Here is a 9,232-nt window from a genome sequence, read left to right as displayed (position 1 = left end):
GCGGGGAATTCCTTCTGCTGTCATACAGAGCCCTTCAAAAAGGGAATAATACAACCCCTTTGATCCACTGGTGAAGAAGTCTTGCGATTTAGCTCTTGGCAAGAAAACCTAATTTGTTTTTAGCAGAGAAAAGCCATTATCCCGCTGCAGGAGTGAGGCAGGAAAGCAGCTGCTGAGAACGTCCCCTCGGTGGGACCTGGAGCAGGAGGGACAAACCTCTAAGAGTCAACTCTATTCCAGAGCTGGGGACCCTGGGGCAGGTCAATCAATAACCCACAGCTCCTCGTCTGTGCCAGACAATGCAGCAAATGTTCGGTTCCCGGCTTAAAAGTGAAACTACGCAATCCCTGTTCCATATTCGGAGAGTTAATCACTTGAGCTCATCCTCTTATCTCCAGTTCGTAGGTGTGTGCGGGCGCACGCCCATATGTGCTTTCAAATGAAAAATAATTATCGCAGAGATAAAGCTTTCAGTATTTTTTAATAGCGCCGGGTCCACCCGTTGAGTTATTACAGTAATAAAAACTAATTAGATCCCTGGCGATACGTTCCCCCTGCGCACGCTGCCTCCCTTATCGATTGCTGGTATAAGCACACATAACTGTATATCAGATCATTGGTAATAATGGCTGAGCCTTTTCCACGGGCACATAAAACAATGCGCATATTTCATATAAATAACTGTTTGCTCTTATTTAAAAACCTGAAGGGAGAGCTCTGATTTATTGGGCACCTGTAGCTGTTTGGCTGCAGATGTACAAGCCGGGAAGGGTCTTTTCCTTCCCCGTTGTGCTGGCAGTGCCCGGTTTGGGCTCTGTTACACCAGAGCTTGCTGCAAGCGCCTCGTCTTGCTGAAACGACTGCGTGCGCCAACAGAAAACAGATCAAAACACAGATTTGGAACGTGTCAAAACATTTTTGTTCAGATTTTTGAAGTCTGACTGTAATTTTCAGTTTGATTTGTATTTTTTCACTTACGGGCGTTCTTTGATATGCCACGGGCCTTTACAAAAACGCTTTCATCCAAAGCAAAACAATTAATTTGAGGTTGAAAGAAATGGTTCATTTCTTGTCCGCGGCTCTCTAAGACATCTCGAATTTTTCAAGCGCGGTTTTCTTTTCGCTTTCTAAAAACACGTCCCCAGATTCAAGAGCACCAAAGGAAATCAATTATTCACCAAGCCCGCTTTCTAGCGCGTGTTTGCTGCTGATGAACAGTGGCCTCAGTGCCTGCCAAGCCCGGCTGATGAAAACCCGCTAATTACAGGTACAATAATTGCAGCAAACAGGGTCGTTGCCGGGAACCTTCCAGCAACATCCCAGCATCTGGGCTGAGGGACGTGTGATTGCAACACCCCGAATGCAAAAGCCAAAGTGAATCTACAGTGATACGACACAGACACTGGTGGGAAGCGGTTAGTAATGCATCGCTTACATATGTAACAAGGTCTGAACGGTTCTGTATAGCTAAGGCTAATGTAATGATAGTTTTTACTGTTATCTCTGCATACGCACGCTGGATAGATCTATATCTCTCTCTAGGAATGTGTAGAGGCTTTCTCAACGGGCAGCAGAATATAATTACCCCAATTAGACTTTGGCCGCGACCCAAGTGAACCTTCCAGCACCGGCAAGAGCGGCAGTGCCATCAGTCCCGGCTTAAAAACCCATTTTCGCGGAGTCTGAGGTTCGCTGCTGTACTCAGGTCTGGCTTGGCCACCCTGCTTGACTTTATTTATACATATATGCATAGTATGATTGTATATTTTAGTGCATACATCCCAATGCATCCCTCATGTGCCAGGGTGGGTGCAGCAGCTCCGTGTCTCCCCAGCACACACATATAGCACCGACACCTTATCAGCACCCGGCAGGGATGGTTGTTTTCGAGAAGAGGACACGGGGTTTTGCTGATGTTATTTGTGCTGTTTGAGGGTGCGTGTCGTGCCATTTCCTCTCCCATTTGCACTAAGCCGCAAAAGCTCCGATTGCCAACAAGGTTTGTATTTTTGTTGCGTGTTCAGCTTGGGGTTTAATTTGGGTTTTGCACCCGGGCCGGTCCCCGCCGGCAGTGACACCTGCTGGCTTTGTCACTGCGTGTCTGGAGGAGGCATCAACATCTCAAAATCCTGTTTTAATGAGAAACCGCTTCTTTCTGCTAGAGAAAGCTGGGACTTTAATTATCCCATAGCATTATGCCGACAAGCCACCCGGCCCCAGCAGATCTGAGCGATAATTAGACCTGTTGGCTCTCCAGTGGAGGAGAACAGTAATTTTCGAGCGCAATGCTTCTGTGCACCCTCTACGGAAAGCACAATCATTCAGAAATGGGAAGTTTGACAGGATGCCAGTTTTAATACACCCATTGAAATGTTTCCTTGTCAACAGTGGTACAGCCACTTGTCCATCATGCGAATTTTCCTCTAGAAACGCTTTTTGGCGGAGAAGAAACAGCGAGGAGTTACCTCTCTTCATTGGGTTTGTTTGGGGTTTTCTGCTTTTGGCTTGGGATGTTTTTGTTGGTTTTTTAATGTGGTTTTCCTGCGCTCGTTGGCTTTGGTGCCATTTCACCGCACACCAAGCGTTTTCCTGGATCTGGGGGAGGAAGCGCTTAAGTGGCCGCGTTCCCATTTGCGTTCACAAGAGTCCAATTTGCTGAGCCTGTCGTATGTCGCTCCGAACACGTCAAGCGGCTCTAAGGTGGGTGTAAATTACATTTACAGTCAGCGAATGGTCCCTTAGCACCGTGCAGAGCTGTGACAGAGCCGGGCATGGAGCATCACCGCTCCCCGGGCGGCGGGACAACGGCAGCGTGGGTGTTTTAATCCTCATCTCCACAAAGTGTTCAAACCAGAAGGAGTTGGGCTGAGTTTTCCCTTTTCCAAAGCGACTTAGGTCAGAAATCTCAACAGCGTTTCGCACGTAACGCCCGCACCATGGGCAGATCCCTGCGGGCGCTCATGGGTGCATGGGGCATTAGATACTACTGGAGAGCTGGGAGGGCAACCAGGAGCTTAAGTGCTTAAAGACCTTTACTGTTATGACTTCTAGAAACACAAGGTGCAAGGTCTGTTCTTGAATGAAGAAGAGGCTTGAAGGCGAAAAATATCCCACCGTACGGGGACAGCGGTTCTGCCAAACACCCCTCGTGTCACTGGGGGTGAAGGCTGGATTTGGGTTTTGGTGCCACAAACCTCCTTGTGCCTCGTGTCCATGCAGCACCAGCTGCCTCACAAGAGTATCATCAGGATTGATTTGTGTTCACACACAGCCTGGCGATCCCAGGTGATGCGGCAGCAGGTGACTGCGAAGAAATGATTTGAAGGCAGAATCGCCTCTGAGTTTGTATAAGTAACATTTCCCTGTATGGCCTGGGGACTTCAGAGCCCGGTGATGTGTATAGTTACCTCCTCTCCCAAAACAGTTTTTCTCCAAACTCTGCACAAAAGCCAATTCTACCCAATGCTCTTGACCAAAATGCTGCAATTCCTACAGAGCAGGCAATAAGCAAATGCATTGGTACCAAGGCAAAGATGGTAGTTCATCCAGTTCTTCACCCCGGCAGCAGATTTCCTCATTATTTGTTATGTATCTGGTTTAAAAGTTTCTTTCAGGAAATCAGAAAAAAAATTCCTTAAGGTTTACATACTTCTTAGTTAGACAATATAGTATCTATACAGCCACGCGTTCCCACGAGGGTGATATTCAGCCTTTATTCATTTTCATGGGGGTATTACGGGCTCTTGGACACCAAATGCGAGCTCACCAACAACAATCTTTCTTTTCTTAGCTATAGTACATGCACTTTATAGAAGTAATTCTTATATGGTGTGTGGTTTACAGGGCAAAAATCAACAATTTCACATGCGAGAAGCAGCTGGGAAAGCAAACCGGGAGGTGTGGGGGCGAAAGTGTCTGGAAGACTTTGCACGTCTAATTGGTCTTGGGTCAGACTCCGGCCAACCAGTCATCAAAAGCCTCTGCCGTTTGGCTTTTTAATGAGAGATTTTCATATATTAACACTTCATTAGGTCTGTAGCCAAGTCATTTTGAGGGCAATTTAAGATGCACGTGCCGCGCGGTGCTGACTCTCGCCTGGGTTATTGCAATAATGGTTGGTGCAGCCCAGTGATGGGGAGGGAGGTAATATGAGCTACATTGAAAACAAGCTGTGGGTACAGCAAAGTACAAGCAGGAAAGCAAAGGATTGAAACAGCAGTTTCTCCCAGCTGTGATTCACTATTTTTATAAAAGGAATATAACTGTATGTTAGCCCTTCAGCCTGAAGATGGAGAGATAAAGGTGCACACAGGCAGGGCTGTGCTCTGTCCGAGAATTACTCTCAGGAAATATTACTCCATTTGCCCTTTTAAACAGTCATTTCAGCTTATTACTGAACACATCGCTGTGGCTTCTCAGAAATCCTTCACCTCCGCAGCCATCCTTGGCCTCTCTCCCATTAAAGGATTTCAGTGCGCGTCGGCGGGGTTATTAAATTAAGCCTCAAAAATTGGAGGGGCGTGTTTGCACCTTTCAGAGGGCGGCGGGGCTGGCAAAAGGTGAAGAGGCAGCGGGGGGGCAGGGACGTGACCCCCGTGCTCCAGCAAACCCGAGGAGCATCATCTTCTAAACCTCAGGTCCCCAAAATCTCATGTCCCCTGTGTCCCAGGGAGTCCTGCTGTCTTCTTTGAGCAGGTCCAGAGAACACGGTGTTTTCCTCGTTGCCGCAGCTTTTTCTTGGGAAAGGAACAGTGACAAAACCCACCTGCAATATTTCCACCCCCTTCCCTCTCCTGCTGCCTCAGCTGCCAACACGCATGGCACCATCATCATCAGAAGTGAAATGCAGGTGATGGGTGGGCTCTGCTTGGCTGTACGTAACCACCCGGCGTGGGCACCCCGTGCTGCGGGGTTTCCGAACAGGAGTGAAACCGGTTCCTCCTGTGAGAAAAGGGAAGGAAAGAAGCTGGGCTGTGCTGGGACAGGCTCTTGCACGTTTTCAGGGGGACAACACCGACCTGCATCCTCGCAGTGCCGAGAACCAAGCCCCGGCATGGCCCGCGGTGTCGGCGTTTGCGGCAAGCCGGGTTTTCCTGATGCTGCAAATCTGCTCCAGGAGGAAAATCTGCCATTAAGCAGCTTTGCAGCATTAGCGAGGCTAATTCTTTCAGGGGGTAGGAGCCTTTTATTTCAATACTGCAAAGAAGGTATAATACCTCTCCATGAGCTTAGGAAGGTCGTTCCGGTGACCTCAACCCAGGCGCAGCCCGGTATCAATAATAACTTGCGTTGAATATACTGATGCCCTTCCTGACCCCTTGCAGATGAGCTGACGTGTCACGGGGTTTATGATACCAGTGTACAACCCTTCCCCTGGCTGTGGTGTTGGTGTCGCCATCCCAGGAGAATTAACCACCGCGAGGGTTGAGCCTGTCAATATTTGGGACCTGTCATTATCTCTTTGGTTCCTGCCGCAGAGAGACACAGATACACAAATCCCCTTCTCGGTGCTCGTACTGTGCACAAACACACATACCAACTGTATTTTGTCCTCTGCTTCCCTGACCAGCGATTTCTACCCATTGCTGTGAATCTGATGGCACCGACCGGCTCTAAATGGGTTTGTCCCCAGGACACCTGTTTGGCTCGTCAAGGTTTGCATCTGAAAGGCGAGCCAGCCTTCCTGGGTCATTCTCAGCCATTTTCCAGCTGCAGAGAAGAGAAACGGGCAGGAAATTAGTCAGCAGGGTGTTGGGATCAGGATTTGTGGGAGGAGGAAGGCTGAGCGATGCGATCCCTGCCCCGGGCAGCTCCGTTGCGGGAGGGTTTGCCGGGCTCAGCCCCAGCGGAGGCAGCACCGAGCATGTGCCAGATGCTAAAAGAAGAGTCGAATCCCTTTGATTTTTAAATGTCTGGGTCTTGATCCCGTAACACCGCCTGCACGGAGCGATCTGCATTTACATGTCATGATTGATAGTGATTTATTGTGCGTACAAGCCATCTCTGCTCCTCTCCCCGCTGTCTCGGCCGTGTCCCGCTTCCTCCGCCCAAGCTCTGCCATGAACTCGCATTCGGCTCCTTTGCAATGGAGAACAGAGCAGTGCCGGCCCGTCCTTACAAAAACCTGCGGGATTTACAGCTGTCAGCGTCACCGGGTGCTAAAACAGGGTGACCTAAAGAAGCAGCGGCGCTAATTTAGCCAGTTTGCACCTAAAACGAACACACAGGGTAGGAGGTGATGCGCTGCTCATCGCCAGGCTGGCCAGCAGAAGGAATACCCCTTTGCAGAGCCCCTTCGCTGTCTGGGACAGCTCTGCTGGCCATTTAGACCCCAAACTTTACTCTGAGTTGGTAAATCTGCTCTTGTTGCCCATAATCTCCTACTGATCACCCCAGCACGGCCGCTGAGAATGAGCGAGGAGCAGGTTAAGCAGACGGTGGCTGCAGCCCAGCGCCTTTAATCAGATTGTTTTGACCAGATTTGCTTCCTAGAGCCGCAAAACTTCCACGGAGCCTTTTGATGTTGAACTTCTGCCCGTGAATTGTTTCTGCCCAGCGGAAAACCTTCTGCTACATAAAGTAATTTTCTCTTAGAGCAGCTTCTGCAGCGGAAAGCATGGCTCACCGCTCAAATCAAGCCAATGGGATTGTAGCTATTGATTTTTTTTCCTACTTCTACCACTCTTTGCCTGCCTAGAAAACATTGCTGTAGCAAATGATAGTCACTTTGGGGCAGCCTTGTAATTGGGGGAGCTCAGCGGGCAGTTTACCTGTGTGCAACCTCGTTGTCCTACCAGCGAATTTGTCAAAAGAATTGAAAGCTACTATTCAAAAATCCCTGTGCAGACACCACAAATGGACCCACTAGCTCTGTGCGGGTGTTTGTGTTTGGTGCTGTGCAGATCGAGAAGGATGAGGTCTGGCACATCAGGGAGTCAAGACATTTTGGGCAGGGACCTCTGTGGGGAGAGTGGGGAACAGCCCGAAACAGCAGCTCCAACCCGAGCATCCCGCACAGCGAAACCATGAGCCCGAGCGTTCAGTGCAGGTGCCAAACGAGCGCAGCCCCTAACGAAGCTGCACCAAATTAACGGGGAGAGCGGCTTTTGGAGGGCTGGTTTGGAGCGGGATGCTGCTGCCGTTTGGATCTGGGCGATCTCCTGCGGAAACCCCCTGGTGAACAGATGGGAGCAAAATGATGTTGGCAGCGTAGAATGGTTCAAAGGCACCGCATTCAGATTTTGCCTCCAGCCCAAAGAGATGACTGCAGCAGGTGAAAGAGCTGCCAGGATTTGAGGTCAATTCAGGGTAAATGACGGCAGAGGAAGACTCAGAAATCCTGCAGCCCGGGAATGGTGTTTTTTGGGACGCCCCTTGCCCAGCGCTGGGCTGCGTCACAGCATCTCGGACCCTCTTTCCCCCATATTGGTGCTGCCACGCCAGGATCCAACCCCTTCCCGCATCTGCCGATGCTCAGCGTCTGGTAGCTAATTAGCTGTACAGCAAGCCGGTATTAGGAAGCCCAATCAATATTATTTCATTTATAAACAGGAAACAACTGTCCCTTCCTTTGCATACAGAGCTAATTTTAAAATGCATTAACCCCTCCCTGCAAGCCTGCATGGAGAAGGGGGGGGGGTCTCTGTGTAACCTCAGGTGTGGTGGGGCTGGGGTGCACTCAGACCTGGCAAGTCTGAGTGTACGGTACCTCCCAATTCTGACGGTACCTCCCAATTTTGGTACCGTCTGGATCCATGTGGGGGAACAGGGAGGAGCCCTTGAGCCAGCTCTGCATCCTCCAAGGAGGGTTACAAAGCAGAGGACGCTTTCAAAGTGGCTCTTGAAAACATCTCCGTGTTACAGCGCTGGTGCAGAGAGACCCTTTGGGTAAGAATTATCCAGGCTGAGGGCACTGGCTTCCTGGGGAAAATGGGTAATGAATTTTGCAGCGGGGTCAGAGCAGCGGCCGCCCCTGCACCGATGCTGTCCCGCAGTGAGCGTGGACGCAGCCCGCGCGGCCGGGAGCGGCGGCAGGGGCACGGCAAGCCGCCACCGCCCATCCATCACTGTCCCCGGCAATTTGTCCTGCGCCTCGGAGCTGCCGCAGACCTCATCGCTCCTGCAGCCCCGGTGCTGCTGGCACCTGCCAAGCAGAAAGGACACGGGGAACGAGCCTGCCATCGCCTTCCAGGGCACGTCACGCCTGCCCCAGCAGGGCCAGGATCCAGGGTTGTGTTGCGCACCTTGGCATCGTGGGCTGATTTTGCCTTAGGTTGGGCTGGAAACCCCTCCCGCGGTGCTTTGCCCTGCACAGAGCTCACCCGCGGCAGGGATGCGGCCAGGGGATGCAGAGCTGGATGCTGTCGGCACCCCTGGAGCTGCCTGGGTGGAAACCTGGCACAGGACCCAGCTGGCGGAGGCTCAGACGCCCTCCCGGGAAAGCCAGCACCTCCCCAATGACAGGAACGTGGCATTTTGCCTCCGAAAAGGAAGGGGATTGACTGTTGTCAAGCTGCAGCTCAGCTGGAAGCTCCACCAGCCTCCTCAGTGCCTGGTTTTCCCCATCCCATGCTTACAGCAGAGAGAAATTGGCTTCATCACACAGTTTACACCCACCACCCTCAGCGGTTGGGCTGATTTAAGACACCTGAAGACTATTCCAGCCTTGCAAGGAGCTGCATATGAGAACACACCCCAGCTGCCTTCTAGGAATGGGGGAGATGGCAGGAGATGAGAGCTCGCAGCCTCAGCCTGCATTCCCATGCCAGGATCTCTTTTTTCCCCTCTCCTCTAACCCAGTTACATTCCCATCAATGTAGTGTGGCCTAAAGATATTAAAGATGTAGTGAGAGGCAGCACAGCGTGTGGGGAGGAACAGCCAGGCTGGGAACCTGGTTCACCTGGGATTTAATCACACCTGCAATGGGAAATGGGGTGTCTTATGTGGGTGTCTGTGAATAGAAGAATGACATGCAAAAATAATTTGCAGGATCGAGAATTTAGGGATGTGGATCACTGTCTCAGGGCTGGCTTTGGCAGAGCATCCTAGTTCAATTAAGGCTCTTTATAAAGCAGTACCCAACTTCCTTCCCAGTTTATTCATGCATCACTCATTATTTTTGAAATCCCTCAAAAGGTGCTCTCCTTTAAATCTTAATTATCACCTAAACCCCAGATCCCGGCTGGTGTTTTGTTCCTCATCACTGGCCATTTGAACTCTGCCATCACCACC

This window comes from Nesoenas mayeri (assembly GCF_963082525.1).
Source record: "Nesoenas mayeri genome assembly, chromosome: 21".
NCBI lineage: Eukaryota > Metazoa > Chordata > Aves > Columbiformes > Columbidae > Nesoenas > Nesoenas mayeri.
This window is presented reverse-complemented; position numbering follows the sequence as displayed.